Below are 23,198 nucleotides of genomic sequence, written 5' to 3'. Positions count from 1 at the left end.
CCCTGGCAGTCCAGTGGTTAGGACTCTGTTCTTCCATAGCAGGGGCCCCAGGTTGCCCGGGTTTGATCCTTAGTTGGGGAACTAAGATCCCTTAAGCTGCATGGCACGGCCAAAAAAAAATGCAAACAAAACAAACAAACAAAAACACTGCTGTATTTAAAATAGATAATCAACAAGGACCTACTACCATATAGCACAGGGAATGCTGCTCAGTATTCTGTAATAACCTAAATGGGAAAAGAATTTGAAAAAGAATAGATACATGTATATGTACAGCTGAATCACTTTGCTGTATACCTGAAACTAACACAACATTGTAAATCAACTATGCTTTAATATAAAATTTTAAAAAAAAATTTTAATGTTTTCTTTGTATAGAGAGATAGCACTATTCCTTCACTCTTAGTTTAACAACATAGAGTAAAAGCAATACTAGTTAAAAATTATAAAATGTGGGTTTGGATTCCAGCTTTAACATTTCATTAACATGTGACTTGGCAGGCTGCTAATTTTGCTAATCTTGCTGACCCTCCACTTCTTATCTGTAATTTTTTTTCTTGCAAGAATTTAATGAGAGAATGTCTGATGTGAATGTTGTCTATATACTATAAAGGACCATAAAAAGGTTCATTAGTAATAGTTTAGTAATAGTTATAACAGTAGATACTTTTTGTTTAATATCTACTGGAAATTAGGAATTGAGCATCCAATATTTCTAACCTTATAAAACTTATGCAACATGAGTATTATTATCCCCATTTAATAGATGAAGAAAATGAGGCTTAGGGAGTTTAATTAAGTAACGTGCCCAGGATCAAGCAGTAATAAAAGGGAGGAGCCAGAATTTTAAACCCAAATTGGCTGATTCAAATGTTGAAAGAAAAATGTTCCACTGGAATTGGGATGAGCTGTTCACAATTTGCAGCCAATTTGCTTGCACTGCATTCCCCCTTTCTATTTTTCCCTTTATCACTATGATTTCCAATATCCATTATTTTTCTAACTTTCGAAAGGGCCATCTGGTGATAGTCTGCAATACTTTTTGTCATCTTTTAAGGTTTACCTTTACTCTCCTTCCATTTGATATATAGGATTTATGTAATGTTGATGTTCATGTAACAGTGATGTTCTCCTTTAGTTTTACTGCACATTGGGAAGACAACATACAGATGGAAGCAATATCTTAGGTGACAAGAGGTTAAGAATGTTCAGATCCATGAGGGAAATTTCCCAAGTATTTTTGGGCAGACACTGCATGTCATAAAATGACAAAAGGCCACAATAAGAAGATAAGATTACTAGATGGTACTTCTAAGGACAAATTTCTGAATTGAGAATCAATGTCAAACTTACAAGTTGATTTTTCCCAGATCTTTTGATAATGTCCCTATTGTTTGTCATGGGATGTGGGTTAATATGGTTTCGGGAAATAAACTTAAGTATAAAAGTTAAACAAATTATCTAGATGGAGGGGCTTCAAGATGGCGGAAGAGTAAGACGCGGAGATCACCTTCCTCCCCACAAATACATCAGAAATACATCTACACGTGGAACAACTCCTAAAGAACACCTACTGAATGCTGGCAGAAGACCTCAGACCTCCCAAAAGGCAAGAAACTCCCCACGTACCTGGGTAGGGCAAAAAAAAAGAAAAAACAGAGACAAAAGAATAGGTACGGGACCTGCACCTGCACCAGTGGGAGGGCGCTGTGAAGGAGGAAAGGTTTCCATACACTAGAAGGCCCTTCGAGGGCGGAGACTAAGGGTGGCAGGGGAGGGAAGCTTCGGAGCCGCGGAGAAGAGCACAGCAACAGGGGTGCGGAGAGCAAAGCGGAAGTGACTGCCGCACAGAGGATCGGTGCCGACCAGCACTCACCAGCCGGAGAGGCTCGTCTGCTCACCCGCCGGAATGGGCGGGGGCTGGGAGCTGAGGCTCAGGCTTCGGAGGTCGGATCGCAGGGAGAGGACTGGGGTTGGCTGCGTGAACACAGCCTGAAGGGGGCTAGTGTGCCACAGCTAGCCGGGAGGGAGTCCGGGAAAAGATCTGGAGCTGCCGAAGAGACAAGAGACTTTCTCTTGCCTCTTTGTTTCTTGGTGCACGAGGAGAGGGAATTAAGAGCGCTGCTTAAGGAGCACCAGAGACTGGCGCGAGCCACAGCTATGAGCGCGGACCCCAGAGACGGGCATGAGACGCTAAGGCTACTGCTGCCGCCACCGAAAAGCCTGTGTGCGAGCACAGGTCACTCTCCACCGCCCCTCCCGGGAGCCTGTGCGGCCCGCCACTGCCACACCTTCCCCAGGAGAACACACGGCGTGCCTCAGGCTGGTGCAACGTCAAGCTGGCCTCTGCCGCCGCAGGCTCTCCCCGCACTCCGTACCCATCCCTCCCCTCAGCCTGAGTGAGCCAGAGCCCCCGAATCAGCAGCTCCTTTAACCCCGTCCTGTCTGAGTGAAGAACAGACGCCCTCAGGCTACCTACACGCAGAGGCGGGGCCCAATCCAAAGCTGAACCCCTGGAGCTGTGAGAACAAAGAAGGGAAAGGGAAATCTCTCCCCGTAGCCTCAGGAGCAGCGGATTAAATCTCCACAATCAACTTGATGTACCCTGCATCTGTGTAATACCTGATTGACAACGAATCATCCCAAATTGAGGAGGTGGACTTAGGGAGCAACGATATATATATATATTACCCTTTTTCTCTTTTTGTGAGTGTGTATGTGTATGCTTCTGTGTGATTTTGTCTGTATAGCTTTGCTTTTACCATTTGTCCTACGGTTCTGTCCTTTTTTTTTATTACTAAAAAAATTTTTTTTTCTTAATAATTATTTTTTATTTTAATAACTTTATTTTTTTAATTTAATTTAATTTTATTTTATCTTCTTTCTTTCTTTTTTTTCTCCCTTTTATTCTGAGCTGTGTGGAGGACAGTCTCTTGGTGTTCCAGCTAGGTGTCAGGGCTGTGCCACTGAGGTGGGAGAGCCAAGTTCAGGGCACTGGTCCACAAGAGACCTCCCAGCTCCACGTAATATCAAATGGTGAAAATCTCCCAGAGATCTCCATCTCAGCGCCAAAACCCAGCTCCACTCAACGACCAGCAGGCTACAGTGCAGGACACCCTATGCCAAACAACTAGCAAGACAGGAACACAACCCCACCCATTAGCACAGAGGCTGCCTAAAACCATAATAAGGCCACAGACACCCTAAAACACAACAACAGAGTTGGACCTGTCCACCAGAAAGACAAGATCCAGCTTCATCCACCAGAACACAGGCACTAGTCCCCTCCACCAGGAAGCCTAAACAACTCACTGAACCAACCTTAGAAACTGGGGACAGACACCAAAAACAATGGAAACTACGAACCTGCAGCCTGCGAAAAGGAGACCCCAAACACAGTAAGTTAAGCAAAATGAGAAGACAGAGAAACACACAGCAATAAAGGAGCAAGGTAAAACCCCAACAGACCTAACAAATGAAGAGGAAATAGGCAGAATAATGATACTGAAGATGATCCAAAATCTTGGAAATAGAATGGAGAAAATACAAGAAATGTTTAACAAGGAACTAGGAGAACTAAAGAGAAAACAAACAGCGATGAACAACACAATAAATAAAACTGAAATTCTCTAGAAGGGATCAATAGCAGAATAACTGAGGCAGAAGAACAGATACATGACCTGGAAGGTAAAATAGTGGAAATAACTACTGCAGAGCAGAACAAAGAAAAAAGAATGAAAAGAATTGAGGACAGTCTCAGAGACCTCTGGGACAACATTAAAGGCACCAACAGGGCTTCCCTGGTGGCGCAGTGGTTGAGAGTCCGCCTGCCGATGCAGGGGACACGGGTTCGTGCCCCGGTCTGGGAAGATCCCACATGCCATGGAGCGGCTAGGCCCGTGAGCCAAGGCCGCTGGGCCTGTGTGTCTGGAGCCTGTGCTCCGCAACGGGAGAGGCCAGAGCAGTGAGAGGCCCACGTACCACAAAAAATAAATAAATAAAAGAAAATTTTAAAAAGGCACCAACATTCGAATTATAGGGGTCCCAGAAGAAGAAGAGAAAAAGAAAGGGACTGAGAAAATATTTGAAGAGCTTATAGTTGAAAACTTCCCTAATATGGGAAAGGAGATAGTTAATCAAGTCCAGGAAGCACAGAGAGTCCCATACAGGATAAATCCAAGGAGAAACACGTCAAGACACATATTAATCAAACTATCAAAAATTAACTACAAAGAAAAAATATTAAAAGCAACAAGGGAAAAACAACAAATAACACATAAGGGAATACCCGTAAGGTTAACAGCTGATTTTTCAGCAGAAACTCTGCAAGCCAGAAGGGAGTGCCAGGACATATTTAATGTGATGAAGAAGAAAAACCTACAACCAGGATTACTCTACCCAGCAAGGATCTCATTCAGATATGACGGAGAAATTAAAAGCTTTACAGACAAGCAAAAGCTAAGAGAATTCAGCACCACCAAACCAGCTTTACAACAAATGCTAAACGAACTTCCCTAGGCAGGAAACACAAGAGAAGGAAAAGACCTACAATAATAAACCCAAAACAATTAAGAAAATGGTAATACGAACATACATACCGATAATTACCTTACATGTAAATAGATTAAATGCTCCAACCAAAAGACATAGACTGGCTGAATGGATACAAAATCAAGACCCGTATATATGCTGTCTACAAGAGACCCACTTCAGACCTAGGGAAACATACAGACTAAAAGTGAGGGGAGGGAAAAATATATTCCATGCAAATGGAAATCAAAAGAAAGCTGGAGTAGCAATTCTCATATCAGACAAAATAGACTTTAAAATAAAGACAATTACAAGAGACAAAGAAGGATACTACATAATGATCAAAGGATCAATCCAAGAAGAAGATATAACAATTGTAAATATTTATGCACCTAATATAGGAGCACCTCAATACATAAGGCAAATACTAACAGCCATAAAAGGGGAAATCGACAATAACACATTCATAGTAGGGGACTTTAACACCCCACTTTCACTGGACAGATCATTCAAAATAAAAATAAATAAGGAAACACAATTAAATGATACATTAAAGAAGATGGACTTAATTGATATTTATAGGACATTCCATCAAAAAACAACAGAATACACATTCTTCTCAAGTGCTCATGGAACATTCTCCAGGATAGATCATGTCTTTGGTCACAAATTAAGCCTTGGTAAATTTAAGAAAATTGAAATTGTACCAAGTATCTTTTCCGACCACAATGCTATGAGACTAGATATCAATTACTGGAAAAAATCTGTACGAGACACAAACACATGGAGAGTACACAACACACTACTTAATAACCAAGAGATCACTGAAGAAATCAAAGAGGAAATCAAAAAATACCTAGAAACAAATGACCTTGAAAACACGATGACCCAAAACATATGGGATGCAGCAAAAGCAGTTCTAAGAGGGAAGTTTATATCAAAACAATCCTACCTTAGGAAACAAAAAACATCTCAAATAAACAACCTAACATTACACCTTAAGCAATCAGAGAAAGAACAAAAAAGCCCCAAAGTTAGCAGAAGGAAAGAAATCATAAATATCAGATTAGAAATAAATGAAAAAGAAATGAAGGAAATGATAAAAAAGATCAATAAAACTAAAAGCTGGTTCTTTGAGAAGATGAACAAAATTGATAAACTATTAGCCAGACTTTTCAAGAAAAAAAGGGAGTAGACTCAAATCCATTGAATTAGAACTGAAAAATGAGAAGTAACAACTGACACTGCAGGAATACAAAGGATCATGAGAGATTACTACAAGCAACTATATGCCAATTAAATGGACAACCTGGAAGAAAAGGACAAATTCTTAGAAATGCATAACCTTCTGAGCCTGAACCAGGAAGAAATAGAAAATATGAACAGACCAATCACAAGCACTGAAATTGAAACTGTGATTAAAAGTCTTCCAACAAACAAAAGCCCAGGACCAGATGGCTTCACAGGCGAATTGTATCAAACATTTAGAGAAGAGCTAACACCTATCCTTCTCAAACTCTTCCAAAATATAGCAGAGGGAGGAACACTCCCAAACTCATTCTACAAGGCCACCATCACTCTAATTCCAAAACCAGAAAAAGATGTCACAAAGAAAGAAAACTACAGGCCAATATCACTGATGAACATAGAGGCAAAAATCCTCAACAAAATACTAGCAAACAGAATCCAACAGCACATTAAGGGATCATACACTATGATCAAGTGGGTTTATTCCAGGAATGCAAGGATTCTTCAATATATGCAAATCAATCAACATGATACACCATATTAACAAATTGAAGGAGAAAAACCATATGATCATCTCAATGGATGCAGAGAAAGCTTTCAACAAAATCCAACACCAATTGATGATAAAAACCCTCCAGAAAGTAGGCATAGAGGGAACTTTCCTCAACATAATAAAGGCCATATATGACAAACCCACTGCCAACATCATCCTCAATGGTGAAAAACTGAAACCATTTCCACTAATATCAGGAACAAGACGAGGTTGCCCACTCTCACCACTGTTATTCAACATGGTTTTGGAAGTTTTAGCCACAGCAATGAGAGAAGAAAAAGAAATAAAAGGAATCCAAATTGGAAAAGAAGAAGTAATGCTGTCACTGCAGGTGACATGATACTATACATACAGAATCCTACAGATGCTACGAGAAAACTACTAGAGCTAATCAATGAATTTGGTAAAGTAGCATGATACAAAATTAATGCACAGAAATCTCTGGCATTCCTATACACTAATGATGAAAAATACAAAAGTGAAATTAAGAAAACACTCCCATTTACCATTGCAATAAAAAGAATAAAATATCTAGGAATGAACCTACCTAAGGAGACAAAAGACCTGTAGGCAGAAAATTATAAGACACTGATGAAAGAAATTAAACATGATACAAATAGGTGGAGAGATATATCATGTTCTTGGACTGGAAGAATCAACACTGTGAAAATGACTCTACCACCCAAAGCAATCTACAGATTCATTGCAATCCCTATTAAACTACCAATGGGGGCTTCCCTGGTGGCACAGTGGTTGAGAGTCCGCCTGCCGATGCAGGGAACACGGGTTCGTGCCCCGGTCCGGGAAGATCCCACATGCCGCAGAGCAGCTGGGCCCGTGAGCCATGGCCGCTGAGCCTGTGCGTCTGGAGGCTGTACTCCGCAACAGGAGAGGACACAACAGTGAGAGGCCCACGTACCACAAAAAAAAAAAAAAAAAAAAAAAAAAAAAAAACCCTACCAATGGCGTTTTTCACAGAACTAGAACAAAAAATTTCACATTTTGTATGGAAACACAAAAGACCCCGAATAGCCAAAGCAATCTTGAGAAAGAAAAATGGAGCTGGAGGAATGAGGCTCCCAGACTTCAGGCTATACTCCAAAGCTACAGTAATCAAGACAGTATGGTACTGGCATGAAAAGAGAAATATAGATCAATGGAACAGGATAGAAAGCCCAGAGATAAACCCACGCACATATGGTCACCTTATCTTTGATAAAGGAGGCAGGAATATACAGTGGAGAAAGGATAGCCTCTTCAATAAGTGGTGCTGGGAAAACTGGATGGCTACATGTAAAAGACTGAAATTAGAACACTCCTTAACACCATACAGAAAAATTAACTCAAAATGGATTAAAGAACTAAATGTAAGGCCAGACACCATCAAACTCTTAGAGGAAAACATAGGCAGAACACTCTATGACATAAATCACAGCAAGATCCTTTTTGACCCACCTCCTAGAGAAATGGAAATAAAAACAAAAAGAAACAAATGGGACCTAATGAAACTTCAAAGCTTTTGCACAGCAAAGGAAACCATAAACAAAACGGAAAGGCAACCCTCAGAATGAGAGAAAATGTTTGCAAATGAAGCAACTGACAACGGATTAATCTCCAAAACATACAAGAAACCCATGCAGCTCAATATCAAAAAAACAAACAACCCAATCCAAAAATCGGCAGAAGACCTAAACAGACATTTCTCCAAAGAAGTTGTACAGATTGCCAACAAACATATGAAATAATGCTCAACATCATTAATTAGAGAAATGAAAATCAAAACTACAATGAGGTATCATCTCACACCAGTCAGAATGGCCATCATCAAAAAATCTACAAACAATAAATGCTGGAGAGGGTGTGGAAAAAAGGGAACCCTCTTGCGCTCTTGGTGGGAATGTAAATTGATAGAGCCACTATGGAGAACAGTATGGAGGTTCCTTAAAAATCTATAAATAGAACTATCATATGATCCAGCAATCCCACTACTGTGCATATACCATGAGAAAATCATAATTCAAAAAGAGTCATGTTCCGCAATGTTCATTGCAGCTGTATGTACAATAGCCAGGACATGGAAGCAACCTAAGTGTCCATCAACAGATGAATGGAGAAAGAAGATGTGGCACATATATACAATGGCATATTACTCAGCCATAAAGAGGAACAAAAGTGAGATATTTGTAGTGAGGTGGATGGACCTAGAGGCTGTCATACAGAGTGAAGTAAGTCAGAAAGAGAAAAATAAATACCGTATGCTAACACATATATATGGAAATTAAAACAAAAAAAGAAAAAAAAGTGTTCAGAATAACCTACAAGATGGGTTAAAGATACAGACCTACTTGAGAATGGACTTGAGGTTACAGGGAGGGGGAAGGGTAAGGTTGGACTAAGTGAGAGAGTGGCATGGACATATATATACTACCAAACGTAAAACAGATAACTGGTGGGAAGCAGACGCATAGCAGTGGGAGATCAGCTCGGTGCTTTGTGACCACCTAGAGGGGTGGGATAGGGAGGGTGGGAGGGAGGGAGATGCAAGAGGGACGAGATATGGGGACATATGTATATGTATAACTGATTCACTTTGTTATAAAGCAGAAACTAACACGCCATTGTAAAGCAATTATACTCTAATAAAGATGTTAAAAAAATTATCTAGATGAGAAAAGAGTTTTAGTCTATATAATTCTTTATTAATATTTGCTTCTTCAAAAAGGACCTTTACAATGAAGAAATCTGGTGGACACTAACATCACCAATGGGATAAATTAACTTAATATAGTGCCTTATATACCTTGAAGGATATTATATTATACTGTCTATGTAATATTAACTAATTATGAAGAAACATTCAGGCAAATTTAAATTGAAGGTCACTCTACAGAACAACTGGCCTGAACTCTTCAAAAACAGTAATATTATAAAATATCAAAGAAAAAAAAGGCAGAGGAAAGAAAACTAAAGAGACATGCAACTAAATTCATTGCATAATTTCTGGTTGGATCCTGGATCAAAAAAAAAAGGACATTTTGAGACAATTAGGGAAATTTGAAGATGGATTATATATTAGAAATATTACAACAATGTTACATATTCGGAGTGTGGTATTTTATTGTGCTTTGTTGTTATTAAGTGAAAGTTCTTGTACTTAGGAAATACATCCTGAAGTATTTACTTGAGAACTATCTTGAGATCTGCAACCTGCTTTCAAATAACTGAGTTTAAAAAAATTGTATAATTATATAACTATATATAACATATATATACAACAAAAGAGAGAGAAGGAGAGAAAATGTGGCACACTATTTATAATTAATCTGGATAAAGTATATTCTCACAACTCTTCTGAAGGGTTGAAATTTTTCAAATTAAAAAGTTTTGGGGGGGAATTAAAACTGTCTATGTATTGTGAAACTGTCTAGGTACTGACATGAAAGAAAAACCATGATTTAGTCAAAGCAACATAAAAAACAAATGAATATATATAAACGAATGTGTGTGTATATATATGTATATACATACATATACATATATCATGATCAAATTCTATAAAAATAATATACACATACACTTGTATACTAAAAAGAAATGATAGAAATTCTTGGAAACAGTGATGGGTCAAATGAATCAGGTTGTAAACTTAGTTGTCAGTATATATAAAGATATCTCATTCTTTTGCTTTTGATCATACTTTATGATGATTCTAAACAGATGAGTCATATGAAACTGGATCACAACCTGTTGCAGGTTAGGTTATTCAACAGGTAGATTCTGAGATGGGGTACAGTGTGCAGGATGTTTATTAGGGCATGCCACGGGATTAACACCCATAGAACAGAGAAGGAAGCAAGGCTGTGGGACCAACGAAAGCTTCAGCCAACCCCACAGGGAACTCTGGAGCTAAAATGGCCCATGAGATCTGTCACTTGCTGTGCTGAAATAATCTCTAAATACTCCTACCTGGATCAGTCTTCAGATGCTCGCCGCCCTGGGAAAGGTGTCATCCTGGGCAAGGGGTTCTCTACAGCTGAAGCAGTACCTGCAGGGGTTGTGCACTGATGTAGGTCTGCAGACAGTACTCCCAGCAGCTCCACAACAACTTCCTTCCTTGAAGGAGGAACAGATGATGAATCTCCATGTTCATCACACAATTTGTCTTCTTTTGTTTCAGGAGTTATATATTGCTTTTTGAAAATTTGGTTTAAAACGTATGGATACCAAGGGAGGAAAGCGGGGGAAGGTGGTGGTGGTGATGGGATGAATTGGGAGGCTGGGATTGACATATATATACCAATATGTATGAAATTGATAAAAAATAAAAATAAGATAAAATTCAAATATAAAAAAACAAAATTTAAAAAATAAAGAAGAAAAAAAAGAAAATTTGGTTTAGTTGAATTTGGGATTTTAACAAAATCAGCAGGTTAATATAAGCTCCACCCTCTTTATTCATGGCCCCGTTACTGCATATGGGCTGTACATTTGTTCTTAAATTCTAATAATCCCTTAGTCTTTCTTAGGGTCTGCTATAGACTGAATTTTGTCCCCCCTAAAACTCATATGTTAAAGCCCTAACCCTCAGTGTGACTGTAGTGACTATATTTGGAGATAGTGTCTTTAGGAGGTAATTAAGGTTAAATGAGGTCATAAAGATGAGACCCTAATCCAATAGGACTGGTGGCCTTACAAGAAGAGGAAAAGAGAGAAATCTCTCTCTCTCTCTCTCTCTCTCTCTCTCTCTCTCTTTCTCTTCGAATTCAAAGGAAGTCCATGTGAGGACAAAAGCAGCCATCTGCAAGCCAGGAAAAGAGCCTTCACCATAAACCAAACCCTTCCAGAAACTTGATCTTGGACTTTCCACCTTTCAGAACTATGAGAAATTAAATTTCTGTGGTTTAAGCTATGTAGTCTGTGGTATTCTTATGGCTGATACACAGCCAAAATGGAAGGTCAGATCCAAAACCTGCCAAATAATTAGACTAGGTAATTTACAGTTCTTAGAATGACATGCTTTCATGCATGGCATAATTGAATTCCAATAATAAGAGACTGTGCTGTATAGAAGACATGTCATTGTTCAGCTTCCTTTCTCTCTCTGTGTCCCTAAATACTCCCATGATTGTTCAGTCTGAACTTTTATGCTTAGTTATCCTTAATTTTGCACTTGTTTCTGTTTAAATAATTCATTGAAATATGCTATATTTTTTTTTTACTTAGAATTGAGCTTAATTCGTTACGTTGCTGGTTTTTATCATCCTTGTGTCATCAGGAAGACAATAAAGTTCTCTAGGATTCTATCAACCAGACTGGTCCATTTTTCTTTACTTTACCCTGGGAAAGGTAAAGGAAACCAAAGTTACGAAGAAACGTTTCCAGTAACAGTAATTGTTCCCTCTTGGCCCGGTTACTTTGATTTTTCTTTTTAGAAGGAAAAAACGTCCTTGAAAAAAATCCATCCAAATTCACTTTTGCTTTTTTTGACCACAACTGAAAAAGCGCAAGTCAAAGTGTGGACACAGGTAAGGCTACTCTTTCATGTTCCATTCAGTGAACACCAACTGTCTTTTACGGGATCAAATTCATAGTTTGGGGTTTATTGTTACTGGGCCTTGAGGAGTAGAACTAACCAGCCCAAGAGAATAAATTGGGAGATGTCATTAATTGAAGGGTATAAAGCAAAGGCATGTCCAAACGTAAGTTTATGTATTACATCCCTAGGCAGAAATCGAAATATGTGCTTTTTCAGATGTAAAATTTTAATTGGCCTACCTGATGGAAGGTTAAATAAAATGTACCATAAACCTCATTACTACTCAATTGTCAAATACCCTGCCTGAAATATGACTAAAACTTGCAGTGAGCAGGTGCAGCTCAGAATTATGAGAGACCTAAAAGTTCTCTTTAGCAACACTATTTGCAACATAGAATTTTAAGTGGTCCCCTTATACCAGATACACTCTGCTATTTTATCCAAGAGTTTTAAATACAGAGATGGGTTTTGAAAATTCCTTTTCCATATAATAATCCATTTCAAATACCCGCCTGGAAATTATCTGTGATAGTACATTTCTAATAAAATGCCACTGTTGAATGAAGCCTCGCTGCCTGGCACAAAAACAAAATACTATATCTTAGCATGAGGTTTGAAGATTTTTGGGGCATGAAATGGTTCCAAAAATGAGAGATTATCTTTCCCTATCCATCCCCCACAACATCCCCAAAAACCCCTGTAAAGGATCATCCTGTCCATAACAAAGATAGATGTATGAAGATGAATGTCATAGAATATCAGAAGTCATTGAAACTCTCCAAAATAAAGATGATATTCCAATAAAGATGAATTCAAAATTTGCCATGATTACGTTTTTTGGTTCTCTTCCATGCTACAGTGAATGAACTGCCCACACTTCCTCTTTATTTCTGCAGTTCAACTACGTGGTTACTGGTGGTTCCAATCATCCATGCCACTCTACAACCAGTAAAGAGAAATACCATAGCACATGCCATTATGCTACTGGAATTCCTGTCAACAAATGTTGATTGAGTCTCTACTTTGTGCCAAGACCATGGGAGATTAACCTAGTGAAAAAGACAAACCCTGCCCTTCAGAAACTCATTGTCTAGTGTGGAAGAGCACAGAAAAAGAAACAATTGTAATATTCTATGATAAGGATTAAAAATGGTGAAAATATAACATGCAACAGAAAAGCATAAGAGGGATATCTAACTCAGTCTTGAAGGAAAGGTCAAGTTAAAAATCCATAAAGGAAGTACTAAGTTGAAACCTGAAGTGGAGTAAAGAACAGGATTAAAAAAAGGTAAAACTATGGCAAGTGCAATGCCCATGAAGTAAGACCAGGAGTGTCAAATTTTTAGAAATTCCACTGATTCACAGCTCGGTTTTCAAGGTGAGGTGGGAGGCATTGGTGAGACATAACATGAGAGGTACGCTTACAAGGTAATGGAAGACTTGCAAGCTGGCTTACAGACTTTGAACTTTATTTTAAAGGCGTGTGGAGCACAGAAAAATTTTAACCTGGGACGTCACAGGATCATGTTGGCATTCGGAACATCACTCTGGCTGAGATACGAAGAACAGATTGGTTTGAGGTACAATGGGAGGCCAAATGGCTGGTTACAAAAAGCCTATTGCAGCAACCCCGTTGCAATAGGATGAAGACAAAGAGATGAATTTGAAAAATATTTAGGAGGTAGTTTTGACAGGTCTTAGTGATTATCCAATGTGGAAGATGAGGACCAAAGAACAAAGAATAGAATCAAGTTTTTGGCATAAGAAATTGGATATGTTGGATAAGCAAACAAGGATGAGAAGGAAAGGGTGTGGAATCATGGAGGACTATTTTTATTGTTTATTTATTTATTTATTTATTTTGATGTGTGCCCTGCCTTATAGATGCAGCCAACTAGGTAAAATTTACCTCCAGTAATAACTCTTTTTTTGGAGCAGTTTTTTGTTTTTTTTAATTGTAGTATAATTGCTTTACAATATTGTGTTAGTTTCTGCTGTACAGTGAAGTGAATCAGCCATATGTATACACATATCCCCTCTGTCTTGGACCCCCCTCCCCCATCCCACCCATCTAGGTCATCACAGAGCACCGACCTGACCTCCCTGTGCTATACCGCAGGTTCCCACTAGCTATCTATTTTTACACATGGTAGTGTATTCATGTCAAATCTATTCTCCCAATTCATCCCATCCCCCCCTTTCCCCCTGTGTCCACACGTCCGTTCTGGAGGACTATCTTTAAAACAAGATTTATAGTTATAATTTCACTGAGAGATATGAAAACAAGGAGGAAATGGTTTAATGCAATAAGTTTGTAGGTGGGGTGGCAGAACTTTGAGGTAGTTTTAATCTGAGTTCTCTTTTCTTTATGAAGTCAGAGGCAAAGTCATCTGCTGAGAGGAAGAGAGACAGGAAGTATGGATGTTTAAAGAGAGTGCAGAAAAAGTGGTGTAGGATCCATTGAAGGAATTTTAGATGGGTTGAACCATTTGAGGTTAGAGATCATGAAGTTAACTGGCATTAACAGCAATCAAATGGCATTAAGAGCAATCAAATGGAATTAATTTTCAAAGCTGTGTGATTTTTTTTAGTAATGTTCAGCATTCTGGATAAAGAGAAGAAGTAACAAAAGAAAAAAATAGACTGATCTAAAGTTGGGGATTTTCTATATGGTTGAGACTTAAGAAAACAGGACAAGAGATCTGAAAATAAGAGCAAAGAAAAATTGTTTGAAGTGACAGACAATAGGGTTTAGGCTGGGTAAGGAAGAGAAAATGAGAGGGAGCTGACAGAGGAATAGTAAAGGATCAAGGGATTAGAGGTTCTGAGAACGTGAAGGACAAATCTAGTGGCAATATCAGAGGAAGATGCTAAAATAGGGAAAGAAAAGATAGGAAGATGTGGTCTAAGATTACAGTGTTTTAAATTAATATGTTTGGAAGTGAGGCAGTGGCAGAGGATGACAAGCAGATGATGACACGCTCTAGGGAGTGAGTTAAAAAAGGTTAAGATCCCTGAAGTTAAGGAGGTGAAATCACAAAGAGACAGGAATTGAGGTACTATCCTTGTATATATTGAAGTTACTCAGGATAGAAATAGGGTGAAGAAAAATATTATAAAGCCTGTGCCCAATTCTTCAAGGAATGGGGGGAAGTAACCAGTTAGTCAGGTGATAACATTGACAATTTGGAGTGGAGGATGGAGTGAGCCTTAATGTATGGAAGAGATTTTGTATGGAAGTGAAAGGGTAATGATCTGTAATTAAAACTTAGGATGTTCAGCATTAAACTACAAATACACCACAAACTCTGAGGTATGCTGGGGACAGGATGTAGAGGGTAGTGGTCTTCTATGAAGACATCTTAATCCTCTTGTCAGCAATTCTGAAGAAGACTGCTCTCATGAGCTTATTCAAATTTAATCACCATTTTGAATTAGACTTACTGTATTTATATTCGTGGATAATAAATCCTTCTCTCTCTCTTTTCAAAACTAGCTGGATTTTCATGGCATGAGTATCAGGGACCCTACACTACAGCGGCTGCACATCAATCTTGCATGAACCCTAACAAAAAAAGTGCACGTGCTAGCAGAAAGAAAGGACCACACTGGGTTTTCCCACCCAGGGACGGTCACCCTGATGTGTAATCAATCAACAGGAAAGGTGTGCCTTTTGCAAAGAACCTCCGAGAGGTCACTTTTCTAGGTGTGATCAATCTCCCCCATGCTGATCATGTTACAGCGATTACCACTCTACTCTAACAGCTTCTTCTCCAGGGAGAAGCAAAACTGTGTCTGTAAACGTTTAGTATGGTGTATCCTGTCAGCTTAAATTACCTTGAAGCATAACTCACTGTAAATTCACCTCATAAGTAAAAAGCAATTGGAGATTTTAAAACACCATCAAAAAGCATTCTATTTGGGGCTGGAATTATGTTGTGCAATTACAACTGAACCATACCAGTGACCCTCATCATCAGTAAGAGAGTCAGCATTTCTTTAGTTCAGCACGTAAGGAAAAAAAGAACACCTATGCTTTTTGGCTTGAAATGTTTTTGCTGGGCCAACAAAAATTTGTTCTTACGACCTTTGAAGAAGATAGAAAACTAACATTTAATGAGCATCTAATACATGTTAGGCTAATGCGTTACATGTATATACAAGACTCATAAGTACCACCTCCTTTGAAAAGTTTTCCTTAATGACCTCCCAAATCAGGGTATGATAGTTAATTTCTATGGGTCAACCTGACTAGACTAAGTTACCCAGCTATTTGGTTAAGCATTATTCTAGGTGTGTCTGTGAAGGTGTTTCCAGCTGACATTAATTTTGAATCAGTAGACTGACTAAAGCAGATTTCCCAACCTCCTAAGCAGATTGCCTGCCCCACAGTGTGCATGGGCCTCAGCCAATCTGTTGAAGGCACGAATAGAACAAAAAGGCTGAGTAAGGGAGAATTCAGTCACTCTGCCTATCTTTGAGCTGGAATATCAGTCTTCTCCTGTCTTCTGACTCAAGCTCAGAATAAGGCTTACACTATTTGATATCCTGCTTCTCAGGCCTTCGGACTCACACTGGAACTAAATCATCAGTTCTCCTGGATCCACAGCTTATTAACTGCAGATCTTAAACTTCTTTTTTTTTTCTTTTGGAGCTTTTGTTTGTTTGCTTGTTTTGTTTGTTTGTTTTTTGGCCACACAGCATGTGGGATCTTAGTTCCCCAACCAGGGATCAAAACCATGCCCCTTGCAGCAGAAGCACGGAGTCTTAACCACTGGACCGCCAGGGAAGTCTGAGATCTTGGACTTCTTAGCCTCCATAATCATGTGAGCCAGTTCCTTGTAGTACATCTTATAATAAATAGTACAATACATATCCTATTGGTTCTGTTTCTCTGGAGAACCCTAACGTGCATGGTTAGTACCCCGTTATCTGTGCTCCTCATCTGCCCTGTGCCACACAGTTACATCTCCTTTATCTTGCTGTGTACTGTTTTTGCTTCTAGACTGTAGCTATTTGAGTGAGTCTTACTCATTGCACTATTGTGAGTGCCTAGAAGAGGATCTAGCACATGAGGGCTCACTGAATGGGATTAATTAAGTAATGAATACTCATATTACAGCCAATAGCTATTACCATTCTTCTAAGGAAACTAAATTTCAGAGTCATCAGATAATTTACACAAAGCCACATAGCTAATAAGCAGTAGAGTTGAGAACTGAACCTGGGAACATTGGACTTCAAAATCCTTGCAGATTTTTCTATACCACACTGCCTTTCTGCTTTACTTTTCAAAACATAATTCCTAAATAATTAAGTTTACTTTGATGATTAATTCCATTAGAATATTAGTGACATAGGGTATGGAATTAAAAAACTTTGGCCGTGGAGACAGGCTCCTGAATTATAATCCTAGATCCTCTGCTTACTGAACAACTCTAAGCAAATTACCTAGCTACTCTGTGCCTCAGGTTCTTTATCCATAAAATAGGAATAATAGACAATCTTACCTATGAATATCAGTAGCCTACTGCCATAATAATGCTGTCTAACAAACCACTCTTAAACTTATCAGCTTAAAGAATTATTATCGCAGATCTGCAAAAAGGCTGGGGGCCAGCTGATCTATACTGGCTTGGCTTCAGGTGGGAGTGGTTCTCGGCCTCTGGTGGCAGCAGCTGGGGCAGCTTTACTTCTTACTGCAGGTCTGTGGGTCAACTGAGGCAACTCTGCATGGAGCATCCTTCCTCCTTGCCAGGCAGTTTTCTCTTATGGCAATAGCAGAGGCGCAGGAGGAAGAGTGAAAATACACAAGGCCCCTTAAGGCCTATGCTTGGGGCTGGCATGCTGGCCCACATGTAAGTGGGCCACGTAGATCAGCTGGCCAAGTCAAGGGGTGGAGAAATATGCTCCTCCCACAATGAGGCCATGGCAAGGATGTACTGAAGAACCAGACAGGAAGGAATTAAGAATCAGGCCAAAATTAGCTTACCACCCTGTCTCTGAGGCCTGTTGTAATGAGGTAATAATCAATACATGTATCACACATAGACCAGAGCCTGGCACACATTAAGAGCTGAAGAAATGTTCTGAATGTCTGTCTGTATATTCAAAATGAGGTGGCCTCATGGAATGGCCCTGGTTCTGTCACTAACTAGCTATAAGATTATGATAAGTTACAGAGCTTCCCTGCTTTTTTTTTTTCTTTTACCTACCACTTGAGTTTATAATAGCTGCCTCACTTTCTTCATTGTGTTGCTAAAAGGATCAAATAACATGTGGTGGCTGATCATGTTTCAAAAAGAATAAAACATCCTAGAAATGCAAAGTATAGTAGATGGCTACTTCTAGATAACCATTTGGTTAAGGTCAGTAAATCCCTCCAATTTTCAGTGATAGGAAGCCATAGTTCTTATTTTATAGATGTGGTAAATGCTTCAAGGAACTAAAGTACTTCTTTTCTGGCCATAAATCCAAGTTGGCTGAGAAGGGATGGAATTAATGTTTCCATGGCAGCTGGGTCAGAAACTGAACACTGATAGTAAGGTTTATCATTCTTCAGCATGAAGTGGTTCACATTCAAATTCCTGAGGTTCAGGTAGTAAGGAAATCTCCAAGCAACTACATAGTCTCATCCAGGTATTCAGCTAACAAACCCCTAGGAGCCAGGAATACAAAGACGAAATGCCCACTGACTATCCTCAGGGACTTACAGCTGTGGAGAGACTGTGAGAGCCCCATGTATCTCTGAGAACGAACTAATTATTCCGGCTTCACTGGATTCTAGGTGCCCACGTGCCATCATCTATCTACTGCCTACCCCCGCTGATAAGACAGAAGAAGAGAAAAACAAGAATTATGAAAGTTATGTCCAGAGAGAATGGGGTGGGTTGAAAGTGGCAGGAACAGGGGTTTCTGAGCAAGGAATAAAGGCAAGTTCTGAGACCACATATATACTCTATTCACTAAACCGAGGGCCAAGGCTCTACAGTTTTGCGAGCACATTCTCCTTCCTGCAAACTATTGTAATACACAGCTAACTGATTGCTCAAGTACTTTCTAGGAAGTTCTGTTCAAATAAGCCTTAGGAGACATAGCAGAATCTGCAGGAATGATGGAGACCACTGAGGTAGGGTTGAAAAAGCTCCTAACAACAGCCTAGAGGGCAAACAGGCACAAAGCATAGTGTTATAACACAAAGCAGTAAGTGCTAGGCAGTGTGAACATAAGAAGAAGAGTCCTCTAGTCAGAGTCTTCACAGAGGACACAGCATGTCTGCTGAGATGCTGAGATTTAAAGATGAGTAGAAGCTGGCCAAGCAGACTAGCAGATCTAAAGCATCTCAAGTAAAGATAGCAGGTGCAAAGGCATAGCACATGAGAAAACAGAATTCCTTTGAGAAAGGATTGTCATAGCATGTTCACAGGCAGTGTTTATATACAATCTAGAAAGCAATGGAAGGCTCCTGTCACCTCTCTCCCTGAAGCCTAGGATCTGGAGCAGTTATCTTAAAGCCTAAACATAGGCCTACAAAAGATAATGACAATACAATGTGGTACATGTTAAAATGGAAATATGTACAAAAGGTGGCAGCATAGAGAAAAGGTGTCTTGAAGTACGCTGGGGAATCAGGAATGCCTTTGAATATTGTCTCATGCTCTTACAGAATTGCTGCTCTTCCCTCACTCAGCACTGTTAACTGAATCTGGCCCATCATGCCACCTTCCTTTTCACTCATGGAAACTCTTCCTTCCACCACCCTGAATCTAGCTTCCACTAGGCTCTCCCTCTTCCTGTATTCCCACCCTCTTCTCTGAACCCCATTTCCTACGCACAGATTTCAGTCTTTCCCATGCAGCTCCTAGAACTTGGAACTCAGGGAATTTGGCTAGATACCGGGAAGGAAATCACCTTAACACATCCACCATTCATTCTTTCAATATCTGTTTATTAATCACATGCCGTGTGCCAGGCATTGTTCAGGGATCGAGGATACAGCAGGAAGAATAACCAACTTCTCAGCTTCTATGGAGTATACATTCCAACATCTCTGTGCCTCAGCTATATTCTTCTAATCCAACTAGAAGCTCAGATAAATGTGGTATAATAGAAATCCAGAGTTAAGAACAGTGGGGTTACTAGGAGGTTAGGGGGGAAAAGTCTACCTCCTGGAGAAGCATGATTTAGAACATATTTCTAAAGAACAACGCCAGTGAAGTGTTATCATGTGGGTCAGTATATTTGCATTTTTCTCTCCTCATTTTCTCTGTTCCAACCTTCCAACTCATGATTTGTTTTTCCCTGATCTCTGTTCAAAAAAGCAGGATTTGGATTAAGACCTGCAATTTCTTCTACATTTTACTGTAAAGCAACATTGTTCTCTCCTACTGCTTTATCTTGAAGAACAGTCTGCAGTTTACCTTTTGGCAGCTAATTCTTTATATCTGCAGTTTAGTTCCTGAACTTATCATGTCACTTATTTTAAAAGCTTTAATTGATTTTTAGGAAAGGTAAGTGTGATCCATTCCATTTTCCACGTATACCACACTCCCCAATTATACCCAAAGAGTGGACCCATTTATGATTCCATTAAGTCTGGTCTTTATATATAAATGGAGTCACATCATATGCATATTTATGTTGCACTTAATTAACTTAAGTCCCAAGGACAGAGAGAGAGAGAAGTTAAACAGTGCAGGTAATTCCACTCACCATTCCACTCAAGGAACACATGCTCTGAATTAATTGTGAACAAGTTGTTTTCCTCAGTATCAGGTCTCATGTGCCTCTCAAAGAATGAATTTGATTTTGATGTTTAAAGATAGCATTTATTTTAACAACACTGCCTCCAAATGCAAGTCAACCACTTCATCTGCTCAACTGCAGAAACAATGCTCTATTCCAATGCTTACCATAAACCTGAAAGTTGTACCTATTGAGAAACTGTAGGCCAGTGTCCAAAATGATGTCTCCCTAATGTATTTCCAAAGATAATTTTGCTTTTTGTAACATTTGTCTTATATGTCTTAACCTCAGTCTAAAATAATACTTTTTTCTACTGCTAAAGTGACATTGACCTAAGATCTCTGAGCTTTGTATGTCTGACCTAGTGTAGCAGATGCTGTCTGTGTCTTCCCACACGCTCTCTGCATTCGCCATTTCTGTACACATTTTCAAACGGCCACTGCCAGCATCTGCAACTACCTGAGGGCTTTCTCTGGACACCAAGGCCTGCTCCGTACATGCAGGGAGCAGGCCAGGAGTGTAAGGAAAATAATGAGCCCCAGAAGCATCCCATAACCAATGACTGACAAGAGATGGCAAGGAAGAGCTAACTCTGTGCGCGTATTTCACAGTGTACCCCCGAGACCCCCAAGTGGATTAAAGTAGAGTTGCTCAGAGTGGCAGCTTCTTGAAGGAGCCATTTATCTGGCTTTCTTTCCTTCCCTGTCCCTCTTCCCTACTCTCCTACAAGTATTTCCTAGAATCCCTGTTTAGAAACGAATTGCCCTTGAGTCCTTGTCTCAGGGTCTACTTCCGGAGGAACTCAAACCATGACATTGAGAATTCTTACCCGCAGCATCAGACTCTGAAAAATCATCAGTATGAACACTGGGTGACGTGTGTCCAACCCCTGAAGACACACCTCATGCCGTCTCATGCATGCAGCTTTAGCTGGGCTCTGAATTCCACTGAATGCAGACTTACATGGCTCCTTTGTGTGGATCTTACCCCTAAACAGCCCCAACCATTAACCCTTTGAGAATAAGACCCTGATTTTATATAATCTTTGTAACATTTCCCAACCCCTCTCCTAGAAAAATTCTAAACGAGGTAGTCGTAAAAAATTTGACATGAAGCAAATGAAACCAATTCTAATTTGATACCTGATGCCATTTACCCATGAAAAGAAGAAAGTCTGGAGCTTATTTGGCTATGTTTTCTGTGGTTAGGGAGATATTTGGACTTTTCAGCAAGGGCATTGCTATCTATCCTGTCCCCTGTATCCAAAAGTTTAAAAGTTCACATTTAAAGTGTGTTGATCCCTGGGGACTGAGTTGAATAACTGTTGATAGAATTTACCACGTGAACTAAGTTCTTTTTAAGTTTTATACTTAGTATTTTCCTTGGGGTTAGGAACCTTTAAATGCGGTGCATATACTCACATAAACCAAGTTAGATAAATTAGTAAAACTCCATATTAAATGAGAAAAAAAATTCTGTTATTTCTAGATAGGAGGAATCCAGGATTCCATAAAACTTCACTCTCTAAAAGATAGGTATGTTCAGAGTTTCCTTCCTGGAATAAAGCTTGAGGCTAAAAGTTTGAAGCAGAAATACATAGGAAATATATTATATTTTTAGAGCAAACAAAAATATAATACTCTACTATAATGTTGTTAAATGTGTCTGAGAGACTGTGGATTTTTATTGTAAAGGAAAATTTCTCAATAGTGCCATGTTTCCTCTTAAACTGTATTTTGAGGCAAATTTTTCTGTGGAAGTTTAAGATTTTAAGATGTGCAGATTTTTACCTCAAACGGTTATTACGGTGATTTGATGTGAAGTAGGATTAGTTGCTTCTCATTATGGTTCTTAACAAATATCTCATTAACTGGACACCCCAGTTATAGTCTCTAAAATATGTACATTATATTTTAATCAGAGCCATCTCCTTTTGTTCCTGGAGGGCTGTGAGTGTTCTTTCCTTACCACTCCTCTGTGCTGAACCATTCTGTATGCCAACTGACGTGGAGTGTTCTTGGAAGCCTCAGGACCCCAAATGACTGATCTGGAATATATTGTATTTTTCCAGCAGTGACATTTGGGCCTCTAGCTTGTTCCCTGGCTAGGGTCTGAGAGCAATCCACACACAGGGCTGCCTTAGGCTTGGGGCAGAGTCAGCCTGTTGAGTTTCTGCCTCTAAATGTTATTTATCACTGATTCTCTTCGGATAACCAGCAATTGTTAATTTTCTGTTTAAGAAATAAAACAAAATGTGTATTTCAGCAGAATAATAAAAACACAGAATCTGATCCTACTGATTTTATGTAGACTCTAAAACCTTTTTTTAGGGAATAATTATTTCATGTTCAGATTAATATAATGCAAAAAAATAGTCAGCAATATTCATACTCAGTGGAGACATGATCCGTCTCATTCAAATTACAGAAAATAATTTCTAAATCATTGTAAATCATAAGAATATATGCATAGAAGACACTAAAAAGGCCTTTTTCTTTTTTCTAATGTTTCACCCATGCAGGATTATATCTCATTTCTTTGAGAACAGCCCTTTGGTGCTTATTACTGTGCTGTCTCTGAGAGCCA

The 23,198-nt window shown here is 39.2% G+C and overlaps 1 long non-coding RNA gene across 1 annotated transcript in view; it reads right to left on the bottom strand.

Moving 5' to 3' along the window:
* Positions 1-23,198, bottom strand: part of LOC132420975 (uncharacterized) — a 242,012-nt gene that overhangs the window by 111,980 nt on the left and 106,834 nt on the right. The window contains exon 3 of the long non-coding RNA XR_009518486.1: positions 10,298-10,444. This is a non-coding gene — a long non-coding RNA (uncharacterized lncRNA). The remainder of the gene's footprint in view (positions 1-10,297; positions 10,445-23,198) is intronic.

The sequence above is a fragment of the Delphinus delphis genome, chromosome 1 (assembly GCF_949987515.2).
Source record: "Delphinus delphis chromosome 1, mDelDel1.2, whole genome shotgun sequence".
Taxonomy (NCBI): domain Eukaryota; kingdom Metazoa; phylum Chordata; class Mammalia; order Artiodactyla; family Delphinidae; genus Delphinus; species Delphinus delphis.
This window is presented reverse-complemented; position numbering and strand designations above follow the sequence as displayed.